Raw genomic sequence first — 14,815 nt, forward strand, 5'->3', positions numbered from 1 at the left:
TGTATTCACATAGTCTTATTAAGAATGCATCCTATATTGGATCTGATTCAGAGGATTTCTTGAATTTGGGCATTTATTCACAAATATGTGACATGATATAGTGAATAAAGGTGAAAATAAGGAATCGCTATAGAAAGTATTTTAGTTCCAACAACAAAAATGCATACCAAGCTACAGGTGAAAGATAAAAAAAAAAATATGACAGTAGACGTTGATAAGGGCTTTCATGACCAGTTTAAAAAAGGACAAATTAACAGTTTAATATCTGGAGCAATATGCAGAATCACTGTACAGTCACCAAAACATACAGCCTTCAGTGGAAAGAAGAGTCCAAATACTTCAACAATACCTTTCTCTATTCATGCCAATTAAAAAAACACTAATGTTACTAATGTTTAATTTGTTGCAGATAACTGCTCTGCTGTAGCAACCTATGTTACTGCTTAAAATCACAGACTGAAAAGATAGAACTACAAGGTTTAATAATGATTTTTCAGCAAAAAAACACAACCAGACTCAAAATGCCTACACAAAGAGAATGCCTTGTACATTACGCTTTACTTGGAAAGAATATTAATATTTTATTAGTAAGGGCCTTATTCATGGTTTCACAGTGCATGAGGAATGCTGTAAACCTTTAGTCCCTATGGCCCGCAGGTCCTCCGGTCTCCACAACTCTATAATTAGTTGGGAAAACTGCAGGACTAACAATGATGAAGCATCCACTTGATATGATAGCAGTAACTCCTGCCCCTGTGGTCAGAACTGCTGGGACACAGGGATGGACACACTGCAATATTCAGGATGGAATGACCTTTAATCATTCTCTCTACCTATTTCGGCTTTGCAAGGCGGGGAGAAACAGGCAGGAAAAATATTAAATGTCTCGCAAGCACAAAGATAATGTTTCCACAGTGTTGGAGCTATTTACTTTTTGTGCAGAGAAAATAAACCCTGGCTTTGTGAGTTTATTTTCGCTGACAAAAGAGTTTGCTGAGCAGACTTTATATATGGTGCCCATTTAGCAAATTTTAAGGCAAAGAGCTGTCTGCCAAGTAGGTGGGAATCCCTAAATACGGCATGCTGTTCTCCACCCATGCATCAGAGGTCATGATCTCCGCCGCACCCACCTTGTCCCCACCTCCGGCCTGCTGTAGGGATGCCTTGCCCAATTTTACTTTAATATGGAAAATAATAAATGATGAAATCCAATAAGAACCATTGATAGCAACTGATTTGCTAAAACATACTCCTGAGGTAAGTTTCAACCATCATCAACACCATCATCACTAAGACTATACGTTGCTCCTTTACCCACCTTCAATGCAAAAATAACCATCTCCATTTATAATAATGGGATAATCCTCATCCAGTCATCAGATCGCAACCTAGATCTATTCAACAAATTCTTCCCCATCACGACCAGTAGGCACCCCAAATATTGTCCTCGCCCAGACTAGCCACATTAAACAGTCCACTGTTATACCCTACACACCCACCATAGCAATCTGCCCACACAATAACAACTCCTCCATACCCCCTGATAGCCTAGAGTCTTTCCCATCGAATCACCAAAACCAATAGGTGCCCAAAAATCACTGCAACAACAAGGGCCACCGATTCACACAGCAATGAAAATATCTCCTCCACCCCGACCCCACCCCCGATTTTAGAATACAAGCCTAAAACCATCTCCAGCCAGACCTCCCCCTCACCATCACTCTCAGACCAGCACCAACCCAACTACACAATCCAGAGCACCCCCCTACCTCCTGGCCCCCTGAACAAAACCACGGCCACATGCTCCCATGCCTCAATAGACTTGGCAAAATTATACAAGACCTATACCAACTCAAGTCAGACCTACAGAGACTAATAAATATCACGTTGGAGCTGGCCTATAACGGATGGCCAAAAAGGACTCCAGAAAGTAAGAGGTACATCCATCCACAGCCCAACACATCCCACTCACGGCTATCACAAACAGGCACTCCTTACAATAGGTTGACAACTATCTCACATCCCCCTCTCACAAGATGGCAATCTATAACCTACCATAATGCCCCCAGGAGGCCTGTCAGCCTTAAGGATTCGCTATCGGCCAATGACATACACTTCCTTCTCCTCACAAATAATCCTGCACACCATGAAAACCCAGATATCCTGACTCCCATACTAACACTTGCCTCAAACCCACACAGAGAGCCTAGGACTAACCCCAGAGAAGTAAATAAGTCCAACCTTAAGCAGGTACCCATAGTACCGACAACCTCAGTAGACACGAAACCACACCTGAAATGCATGCTTCTAAATTGCAGATTGGCCATGAAACACGCAGAGGACATTGCTGACCTCATCTTTGCCCACAAGCTTGACCTCTTACTCATAACAGAAACATGGATAAATGACTCCTTTGCACCAATCCTAGACATATTAGTCCGACCTAGCTATGACATTATAAGATCAGACAGACCGAAGGGACTAGGTGAAGGCATTGCCTGCATACACCACAGTGACCTCGCGGTGAATCAGTTGCAAACCGTCCAGTTGTCTGCTTGTGAATACCTTTGTATAAACATTGCGAGTAACAACAAACCACTATGTACACTACATGTGATCTACCACCCTCCACGCGACAACCTCTCGTTCCTCGAACTAATCATGGAAATCATCCCTACCAAAGTAGGACTACACGATCCTAATGACCCCTCAGTTAACAGCCTAAAATCCTTTCTAGTGGACCTTAACCTGAACCAAATATGTGGCAGCCCTACGCACAACATGGATCCGACCCTGGACCTAATCATTGCTAAAGCAAACTCTATTCAACTTGAGTCTATCATCCAATGTGACTGGACAGATCACTACTGCATCCCCTTTCTCATCACCAAATCAGTGAGGACACATAAGCCACAACTTAAGAAACCCAGACAATGGAAAAGGATCACTCACGACATAGACCTTAATGACTTGACATCCCTCAGCAATAACGTTTTGCCTCCTCCAGCGGACATGTTTGATGTCAATGACCTTACAAACCACTACAACAACTCCATGACGACCATTCTTGATACAGTTGCACCCAGACAGCTAAAACTTGTGTCCACTAGAGACTCCAAACCATGGTACAATGGAGGCCTGAATGAAGAAAGAAGCAATTTGAGACTAGCCAAACATCTCAAGCACCTGTGATCACTGAGGAACACCTACAATAATCACATCAGAAACTCCAAAGCAAATTTCTTCAGAGTTCAACCAGACAAAGCCAAAAATCATCCAAGAAAACTGTTCGAAATTATCAAACATCAATCTATTCAAAAACCCAACCCCTGCACAATGGGATCCCTTCTGCTGCCAAACTGCAACATATTTGCCTCCTTCTTTCTTGAAAAGTCTAAAAAGATTGAAAGTGATCTCCAAACAGCAATTGAGCTCCTCCCGCTGATACCCCCGAATAGCCCTGGCCAGCATATGATCGTTCAGCACCCAGACCTACATGGACTCTCCCTCAAAAACAACGCATCGTGGGACACTTTCAAAACCTTTGATAAAAATGCCATTCTTAATATCTTAACAACACTTATCCGTCAAACCACGTCTGCGACCCTCTACCAGCTAACATCTTCAATGAGATTAAAACCTCTTTACTCCCTCTCTGGACTAAGATAGTGAATGCTTTACCAGACTTCCTAAAATCAGGGCAGTTAAACCCCATTCTAAAAAAAAACACAGCGGATCATACGAACCCCGATAACTTCCGTCCCATCTCCACCATTTCCTCTCTGGCAAAGCTCCTTAAGAAATGCGTACATACCCAGCTATGCAATCACATTGATCAGTTCCACCATATTGACAAATTCCAATCTGGTTTCCGTCAGGGTCACAGCACGGAAACAGTCCTTACCCACATACTTGATGACGTACTTAAAATGCTAGATCAGAACAAATCTTGCCTCCTAATCCTCCTAGACCTATCCTCAGTCTTCGACACGGTCAAACATGACAGCCTCCTTGAATTATCCGAGCACAGAATGTGATTATCAGGGGTTGTCCTAAATTGGTTTGCCTCATTTCTACACAACATAACTCAAAGAATTAAGGTTAACCAATCCTTGTCCACTACCACTCCTGTCACTTTAGGGGTTCCCCAGGGGTCCACTTTATCACCTACTCTCTTTAGCCTGTTCATGGAACCTCTAACCGAAATTCTGATATTTTCCAATGTACAATACCACATGTATGCAGACGACATCCAACTATACCTTTAAAATCTACTCCCCTGAGGATATCCGTCTACTCAACAAAACTCTCCAAAAAACTCAAACTGGCTAACCAGAAACCACCTTAAACTCAACTCGCTCAAAACCGAAATCCTCTTAATTGCCCCTCCAAAATGGTCCCTCGACATCGAAGATTGGACTTAACAGTTTTCAACTGCCTTCCACACATTATAGAATCCACAAGATCACTAGGAATTACACTTGACAAAAATCTCAACAAGCAAGAGCACATCAGCTCAGCCACCAGAGGAGCAAACTCTCAAATGAGCATTCTAAGAAAAATAAAATCCTTACTCCCCTGCGATGACCTTAAATCAGCAGTGCAAGCGCTAGTTATTCCCAGATTAGAATATGGGAGTGCTACCCTATGTGGTCTGCCAAGATCCAATTTGGCTCCACTAAAGGCATCCCTTAACTCTACTGCAAGGCTTGTCACTGGATCGAAAAGGTACAGCCACATCACTCCAGATCTGAAGGCACTAAACTGGCTCCCTTATAAGGCAAGGATTCAGATGAAAATTGCTTGCATGACCCACAAAGCCCTGTACTTGAATACACCAAAGTACCTAGCTGACAAACTGGAACTGTCTGGCGGTGGCAGATCATCTAGAAGCACCAGCACCTTACTGTTGAAACCTCAAAAATTTCGAATAAAAGAAAACCTACAACTGATCCTTCTCCGGATTGGCCCCTAGAATCTGGAACTCCCTGCCCCCTGAAATCAGACTGACTGACCCTTTCAATCACTTCATTCATAAAATAAGTCAAACTGATTTTAATGACCAAATCTCTACCCTGAACCCACAAATTCATTCTCTGGATACTGATCTGACGCTGTTCTCCAACCAGGGCTTGCACGCCGTCTAAGTACTGGTTTATAACTCACTGTCCCACACCTGATTTGCAACGGACATCGTCAACGTTTATGTTTCTTGGTTACCTATCTTCTACTTATTTAACTGATCTGTAAAGCGCTCTGATACGCTCTAGGGTCAAGTTTGCGCTATATAAAACTTTATAAATAAATAAAATCACCACCTGCGTCATTGGGCAATCCAATTGCTTAAAATTGAAGCTGAAATTGGCATGACAGACTATGCTGGAATCACCTTCAATGGAAGATGATTTTAATGCTTTTCTATCAAAATTCAATACGAAACACAGGCCATTTTGGAGGAAATACAAGAAGAGATTCTACATGACCTACCAACGCAACAAAAAAAGGCTTATTTTCAAACAGTTCCCTCATACTGATGTGTTAGTGGACAACCTGGCACTAGAAACGTATTTATTAAAGTACTAACCACTTCTTTTCATACTGTTACTGACTCTGCAATACCCTGTTTAGATATATCTCCTATTAGACTAGCAACATTTTACATAAAAGGTGTGACTTTCAATCAACAGGTTACGTTACAAGTGGAATATAGTAATAGGCTGGAATATTAAAAATCAATTTGTAAATCAGTGAACAATGCAGTCAGTTTTTAAGAAGCTTGAAAATGATAATTGTTAATAAAGCAAGGATGGTATTCCTTTTGAAGTTAGCTATGATTCTTTTAAGAATGTAAAAAGTGATACAAGCCAAGTGTGATATTTTGTAAGGCGTTAGTATGTGCAAAGGTGCACCTCCTCACTCACGGAAAGCTGAGTTAGAGATGCGCTGCTAGCGCTCCAAATGGCATTCTGGCTATCCCCGTCTCAGTGGGGAACAACCTTTACAACGCAACTTTTACAACGCACTACACTTACAACGCATTTTTTACAACGCAACATCCACTACAACGCATTCCATTACATCGCATGACACTACAACGCATTTTTAAAAACTACCTTTACAACGCATTCCATTACATCGCATACTACCTTTACAACGCATACCATTACAACGCATAATATTAAATTGCATTTAAGGTAAGTATTGGATAGTATACTAAACCTTTATTTATGCCAGTCTGGAACACAGCTATTCAGCCGACATCCCGGAGGTTCGGCAGCACATTAAGTACAACACATGAAAGTGTCCACAGCTCTGGAACAGGAAAAAACAAAGGTTCCTTTTTTAAACAAACCTAAAGTAAATAACACAAGCAAGGCAGTATACACAATGAACTCATGCCAGTTCCCGATGGGGGCGAGGCCCCATTCCCAAAGTCAGAGCAAAGCCACCGGCCGGGTGGATGAGGGAGAAGCAGAGGCGCTAACATTCAAGCATATAGTCATCATAAAAATCCCAAGTTGGAAGTGAAGCTAGGGGGAAAGTTGCTCCTCTAACGGTTCAGTGACCGGGGGCAGACATATATCACCCCTATACTGGTTCCATCGCCCCCATATCTTATGCCATTTCTTAGGGCGCCCCGGGCACTATACACCGTTTTCTCCCTAAACATGCTCCAGTCCATATTTTCCATCCATGCTTCCATAGTGGGAGGTCTCTGGGAACCCCACAATCGCGCAATATCCCGCTTTGCCACCATATTTCCTAGGGTCACCCATTGAGTCTGCGCCGCATCATAGTCAGTAGGACCCCAGACATTCAAAAGACAACGCCGTGCCTCCGGCAGCAGTGCAATACCCGTGACCTCCTGCATCACATCATGAATTCGCTTCCAGAACTCCGTGATCACACCACATTCCCATATGATATGTAGGAAGGTTCCCACCATCCCACAGCCTCTCTTACATAAGCCATCCTCGGAGAAACCCATATGAATCAGTCGGGGCCCCGTGACATAGACTCGATGAAGTATCTTAAGCTGCACCAGCCTCAGTCGTGCCGGGATCGTGACCTCCTTAGGAGAGGAGATGGCATACTGCCAGTCCTCATCATCCAGTTCAAGGCCATCCCCAGTCCACTGATCACGCACCCCTAGGAGGAGGTCAGTCCGGACATTAACAAGCTTCTTGTAAATTAAGGAGATTGTACTCTCCAGCATATGGCCATACAGGATCCGATCCTCCAAGGGAGAGGACTCAGGCACGGTCTCCCCCTCTACGAGGACGGACCGCAGAGCGTGGCGTACCTGTGCATACCGGAAATATTCCGTACCCTCCAGTTCGTACTCCGTCCGTAGCTCGTCAAACGATTTCACCCTTCCCTTAACCAGCAGGTCCCCCACCCTGGATATCCCAATCAGGTCCCATTTCTTGAACCCCTTCGTGTGCCAAAGTTTCCCCAATGTATCAGAGTCAAACAGCGGAGTAGCGAGGGTAAGCCTATCCTTCCAACCCAGCGAGTTCGTAACAGCCTTCCACACATGCACCGCCGTCTTGGTTGGCCCCGTAAGGGACCCATCCATTGACCTGGAGTACAGTGCTCTAGAGTAAACATCCTCTTTAAGAGAGTCTCTCCAATATGAACTCTTTCAGTCAATTTGAGAACATTAAAATAGTAGTGAAGATTATCTTGAAGTTGGAAAGAAGTTTAAAATGTGCACTTCTCAATATACATTCCTCACCGAAGTACAGAATTGAAATACATATAATTGTTAGATACCATTAGCAAGATCTTCTGTTTTTAGCACAAACCTTGTTCCATTATATGGTGGCACCAGATCTAGCAGAAGCTATTTTGAAGGCTACCAAATTATTTATGTAGATAGGCCACATAAAAGAGGAGATGGATTCATTCTGATTTTGAGACCCTTGATTTCTCAGCGACTTCAAACTTGTGCACGGGCTGAACTCTTCTGGTTCAAATTGATTTTTTTTAATCAGCTATTCAGGTATTCTGTTATAACAGCCACCTGGAACTAATATTGAATTTAGGGCCAGATGTACGACCACTTAATTTTGCAAGTTGCAAATTGCAATTTGTTTTGAGACTCGCAATGTGCGACTCGAAAAATGGAATGTACAACAATGTCTAAGACACTGTTTGCGATTCCCTAATGGGTCACAGTGGACCTGCCACATTAATATGCATGAGGCAGGTCACAATTTGCGACCTAATAGGAATGCCCAACACTCACAGGGATGGTGGCCTGCTGGGGTCAACAAATCACCATGTCTGTGACTGCTTTTAATTTTTTTTTTTAAATGCAGCCAGTTCTTCTTAAAGGAAAACGTGATGCGTTTTAAAAAGAAAAATGAAATGTTTCAGTTTCACTTTTTAAGAGCAGGCACCGGTCCATGGGACCACTGCTTGCTCGTAAAAAATATTTGCGCCCACATTTGCAAAGGGAAAGAGGTTCCTTGGGGACACCTTCCCATTTGCGACTAATCTACCCTCAACTTTGGCAGCCTACGCAGCAACCCCACACACATACCTACTCCCTGCTGACGAGAGGCAACTACCTCGAAACACGTGTCCAGGGATGGCTAACGCGACACTCATTTTCATTTTAAACTTTGGCATAGGCGTACCCGCCGACGCTACTTCATGGACCACAATTCTTTGGGGCACACGCTGATAGGACTAGCAGAGTGCGGCCAATCGGATTTTTGTTTATATTCAGGCTCCCTTGAGCCAGTGGGGCTGACGAGCCCATGGCTACGCACCTGCGCGCCTTGAGTGGTACTTTACCTGAGAATATTTTTTGGCAGCCTACGCAGCAACCCCACACACATACCTACTCCCTGCTGACGAGAGGCAACTACCTCGAAACACGTGTCCAGGGATGGCTAACGCGACACTCATTTTCATTTTAAACTTTGGCATAGGCGTACCCGCCGACGCTACTTCATGGACCACAATTCTTTGGGGCACACGCTGATAGGACTAGCAGAGTGCGGCCAATCGGATTTTTTTTTTTTCTACCCTCAACTTTACATTGGCGGTAAAAAGCGAATGTTTTGCGACTGCATTTCAGTGACCATACATACGTACATGGCACTGCAAGTCACTAATAGGAAGAGACGCCCTTGGCACGCCCCTTCCTTATAGCGAGTGGCAAACCCTGTTTTGCGAGTCAGTAATTGGTTATCGACTTGCAAAATAGGGTTTGTACATGCCACAGATCTATTTAACGGTCGCAAACTGTCTGATTTGCCGCTTGCTGCCACTAAAAGCGGTTGTACCTGTGGCCCTTCGTCTTGATATCTTTGACTTCTTTTCTTCCCATTTGTTTTTAGCACCTAACCTTCTAATGCAGGTAGATTTTATCATTGGGGCAGATAGCGCAAGCATCTAGAGTCATAAAACGTGAGCAACAAATGTGTTTCGAGAGGACCTGCTCTACTCTGGCTGCTATAGGTAATGCCTTTCTAATCTCAGTATCAGTCCTTTGGCTTGAAAGCAGAAGTAGTTACTCCACTTCTTAAAAAAACAAAAGCAGACCCTACGTTCTTAATTGCCACTCCATTTCCTCACTCACATTCCTGGCAAAATTCAGAAAAAACATGTAATGAGCTTTTGTCTGACTTCATAAACAGAACTGCATTACTTGTCCCTGCCTAGTCTGGTTTCAGACTATTCCATTGCACAGAATATGCTGTAGTGTCTGTTAGTACTGATTTAAGTTGGATGCTGGATATAGGTGGCAGAATAGTACTGCTTTTGCTACAAGTTCAAATGATATTCTTTGGATTATTTTACATAGGGTGGCATCGATGCCACAGAATAAATTCTATCTTAAAATAGGGTCAAAGCAGTGAGAATGCTTTCCTTTCAAACTACATTTAATTCAGTGGAGCAGAGCAGTCCACTAGGATCCTCATTAAGGCCTGTACTACTCAATATGTTATGTCAGCATGGCTTCATTATTCATATCTTTTGGGTCCACCTCTGTATCTTACACAGACGATACCCAGTTCAAGGGCTATGCCAAAGAACAGTTTACAAATTGACTGATAGCTGTGGCTTTGTGATTGTCTGACAATGACCTAAAACCAAAATCAGGAAAAATAGAAATTGTATTGTATTGTATTGTATTGTATGCGGCATTTATAAAGCGCGACAGTCACCCCACGTGTATCTCGGCGCTGCAATACATAATGCAATAACGGGTGAGTAGGAGGAGAAACAGGAGTAGAGCAGATGGAACAGCGAAAGAAGCTAATAAATTCTAGGGAATAGCCAGGTTTTAAGCTTTCTTCTGAATTGCAGAAGATCTCGAGATTGTCTGAGTTCCAGAGGGAGGCAGTTCCAGAGCTTAGCTGCGGTGAAGCTAAAGGCTCTACCTCCTGACTTAACTTTCCGAATCTTTGGGCCTTTCACCAAATGAGCAGTGGCAGAACGAAGACACCTTGTAGGTGTATACCACGTAAAGGTATCTTGAAGGGGTAAGGGGCCTAAACCATGCAAGGCCTTAAAAACCAAGCATAGGGACTTAAATTGGACCATTTGCTTAAGTGGCAACCAATGAAGCGCAGCAAGTGCCAGCGAGCCCGATGAGCGCCGTGGTTTCATCAGAGCTAGTTTAGCCGCCATGGTTTGTACTCTTTGAAGGCGCTCAATCAAGAATTTAGGGGCTTCCAGCAGTAGAGCGTTACAGTAGTCTAATCTACTGAGAATAATACCACCAATGACCATCGCTCTGGCTGCTACTGGCAATAGTGGGAACATTTTCTTCAGGGCTTTAATCAGAGAGAAACAGGTTCCTACCACCTTATTGACATGCGTCTCCAAAGTTAGCGTGGCGTCAAACATGACACCCAAGTTACGTACCGCTTTTGCCGGCACCAAAGTAGATGTAGATGGAGAAGGCCAAAGATTTCCAGGAAAAGGAGGAGGAACCCTCCCGGTAGTGCAATATAAGACCTCAGTCTTAGCTGAATTAAACTGAAGAGAATTTATTCTTAGCCAATGGGCCGTGTCTCGCATACAGTCATGAAATACTGTCAGTGGAATCGACCGATTTCCCTCTAAGGAAAAAAAGATTTGTGTGTCATCGGCATAATTCACAAGTCTCACACCATGCGACTTTATGATTTCAATCAGGGGTCGCTTATAGACATTAAAAAGAATGGGACTTATGGCCGACCCCTGTGGAACGCCGTGGAGAACATCGGAGAACTTGGATTGATACGGTGGAAGAGAAACCGCCTGACACCTGTCAGAGAGATACGAGCGAAACCATTCGAGAGCAGTACCACACACCCCAACTTCTTCCAGCCTGGACAGCAAAATGTCATGATTGACCGTATCGAAAGCAGCAGACAGGTCAAGTAAAATAAGAATACCCGATTGCCCCCTGTCTGCCCGCAGACGAAGATCATCCAATACGGTGACAAGTGCCGACTCAGTACCATGACCAGGCCGGAAGCCAAACTGGACATCATCCAGGCAAGAATTGGATTCCAGGAACTGAGACAAGCTTTTGCTGACCAGTCGTTCAATGATTTTTATTGGGTAGGGAAGAAGAGAGATGGGTCTGTAATTAGCCGCACAAGTCGGATCCAGAGTTGATTTTTTCAGAAGTGGAGTAACCACTGCTTTTTGCCAGCATGCTGGCACTGACCTAGAGGTCAAGGAGCTATTACAAATCTGTAGTAGGAGAGGAAAAAGCTCAGAGCCCAACTTCTTCCAAATTCTATTAGGAAGGGGGTCTAGCGGGGAGCCTGAAGATACGCTACCTGCAATTCTCTCAAAAGTGTCCTTCGAGAATGGCTCAAAGTGGTCCAGAGTGGGCCCTAAGCCTGTCTTCGTTCCTTTAGCCCTACTTGGCTCCAGTATCGCAGTGACATTGTCCATGGAGTCTTCGCAACTAGGTGGATCAGTTCTCCTTAGCCCATCAATTATGGTACTTATTTTTTCCATAAAAAATGCAGCTAAACTGTCACACAAGGCTTGGGTAGGCAGAATTTTAGATTCTATACACTCCGGGACAGTCATATCCTTCACTATTTTAAAAATTGTACGAGAGTTGTTTTTAGAGTTTGGGATGATATTGGCAAAATATTCCGATTTGGCCAGATCAATTTCCCTCTTATATTCGCTTACTAAAACCTTCCAAGAGGACTTACTCTCGTCCGAGTAGGTTGTCTCCATTTCCTCTCAGCCCGCCGACAGCCCAGTTTCAAAGATTTAAGATGATCATTGTACCATCTGGCAGACGGTCTACCGAACTTTTTACAATTTTTTTCCGGAGCAATTATAGCCATATGACTTTCAATCAGATCACAGAAGGCCATGTAGTTGTCTTCCACAGTTCTACTGTTAACAAAGTTGTCTTTAAAGGAGAAAACGGGAAGGGAGCTAGTCTTTTTCTTAAGGAGTCCCTTCCAATCTCTGCTCCTAAACATCCTAGCATCTCTAGATCATCTCTAGCATCTCTAAATTCTGGTTGGTCCCTCTGGAATTTGGTCTGGAGATTGGTGGGCAAAGGAACTTGGCAATTACCCCAGTCAGTTTTTGGAAGGTGAAAACCTTGGGGTCATTGTTTATACTTCTATGCCTCTTTTTCTTTTCAATCACATATCAACTGATTCTTCCCTTCTTAGTTTTATTGTCTGAAAGTATTCTAAAAAATCTGCCTTTTTCTATGAGAAGTCAGCCCTAAAACAGTTGTCTAGGCTGTCATTATCTCCACTGGATTACTGCAATGCCCTCTTCTTATGGCTGCATACATAGCTCATAGCCAGACTACAAGAGAAGGCCACTCCTTTGGTGTTCTGGCAGCCAAGAAGTGGAACCTACTGTGGATGGGTGTATGATCTGAGAGCTACAACTCTACTTGCAGACAGAGAATTAAGATGTATCTCCTTCCTAAATTCCAGATTACCCTACATCTCATGTTGGTCACTCTCCTGCTATCCGATTACTTAGTGCCAGGACACCTTCAGATAACATAGCACATTACAAATAATATAACATAACATATGATACATTAATTTGCAGTAAATGCATCATCATCATTGTTACTTACTTTATGACTGGTTAACCGATCGAAGGTTAACCATTCATAAAGCAAGTAACAAGTAAAAAAAAGAGCAAGAAAGTCACTTCGAAGCACGGCCAATTTCAGTTTATGGACTGCTCTTACTGGGATCTGACACAAAGTATGAGACATTCCAAAAATGTGCACTACAGAAACAAATTATAAGATGTCTTCCTTGTAAGAGAAACACTATAGCTATAGTAACTCTAGACTTACATCTTATTTATTTCTGCAACATATTCCTGGGCCTGGCTGTATGGAACCCATCACTGTAAAAGATAAAAAGCGGTATTTTTAATGTCTATTATTTCACTAGCAATACTTTCTAAACAAGAAAGTGAAAAACTGAAAGAAATTGAAATCAGTAGTAGTAGAGAACAGCTTTATAGCATTGCAGAACCACTAAAAATAAAACTCTCTTCACTATTCAGTTTCTTCCAAAGATGTGAACAATTTCAACAATGGTAGTAGCCATGCTGTTACAATATGAAAAAGAAAAAAATAACAGATGAAGAAGGAGCTATACTCCACATTTGCCACATTACGGCATACATAAAAGGAAGCAATAAAGGGAAAATATTGCAACATCGATATCACTGACAAACATTCTGCCAAAAACAATTAAGGAGACACATGAGAGCGGAAAGAATCCACCACAGCACATTCACAGTGTGATACATAACACATCTGACACTAATACTACCCCAAAGAAAATAGGCTGGGCGTAGTATGGTCGGTAACATTGGGGGAGCTTCAAATTTCACAACAATCACTCTGGCATTGTATGGCAAAATAAATTAAATGAAAAGCAGGGCATGAGAAGGATAACAGGGCAGTTGAAAGAGAGATCAGTGCGGATTAGGGTTGTCTAAAAGGCAGAGAGGAAAGTGTATGTGTGTGTGTGTATGTTTTTGTCTGGGTTTGCTTGTAAAAATCTGAGGTGAAATCCGACAAGCACTTCACCATACCCGACTGAAAGCATCTGTACCCAACTATTTACCCCCCTGAAGCTACACCCCTGAAAATAAGGTTCAGCAGGGAGAGAGCGACAGCTTAGATTCTGATGGTAAGGCAGCACATCACCTCTATAAAATTCACCAAGACATTTTGGTTTCTATAAAGAAAGAGAACAACATATGAGAAACAGATAATATGTCTGATAAGGTGAGGGCCAGCATTGAGAGTGAAATCTCTAAAATGCTGGTGGGGGTGATAGAACCATCCAGTAGCCCCTAGTCCAGTGGTCTGGTACCAAAAGCTGCACCACACCTAAACTCAGGTTCTGTGTGTATTGTAGAGAGCTAAACTCAGTCATTAAAGCATTCAACTCCCTTAAGCAGGTCATGTGCATAGCCCAAGTGCTCAAGGGCCCAGACATCTCCCAGGAGTTTATTGTTCAAACAGATGCCCCAGAACATGGCTTTGGGAAAGTACTTTCACAGCTAAATGAAGAGGACCTAGTCCAACCTATAGCCTTCATCTCCAGGAGCTTACTCCCCAGGTAACAATGGTGGAATTCTATAGAAAGAGAAGTTTTTGAGGTGGTCTGGGCACTGAAGAAGTTGAGACCATAAATGTTTGGTTCTCACTTTCTGATTCAGACTGATCACATGCCCCTCCAGAGGCTCCTGCAAATGAGGGGTGAGAATCCAAAACTGTTGAAGTGGTCCATTTCCCTACAGGGTATGGACTTTAGGGTGGACCACAGACCAGGGG

General features: G+C 43.1%; 1 protein-coding gene across 1 annotated transcript in view; it reads right to left on the reverse strand.

The window, feature by feature from the left end:
* Positions 1–14,815, reverse strand: part of GJE1 (gap junction protein epsilon 1) — a 245,963-nt gene that overhangs the window by 154,694 nt on the left and 76,454 nt on the right. The window contains exon 2 of the mRNA XM_085609300.1: positions 13,316–13,368. The gene's annotated coding sequence lies outside the window, so the exon portion shown is untranslated. The remainder of the gene's footprint in view (positions 1–13,315; positions 13,369–14,815) is intronic.

The sequence above is a fragment of the Triturus cristatus genome, chromosome 6, assembly GCF_964204655.1.
Source record: "Triturus cristatus chromosome 6, aTriCri1.1, whole genome shotgun sequence".
In the NCBI taxonomy this organism is placed as follows: Eukaryota; Metazoa; Chordata; class Amphibia; order Caudata; family Salamandridae; genus Triturus; species Triturus cristatus.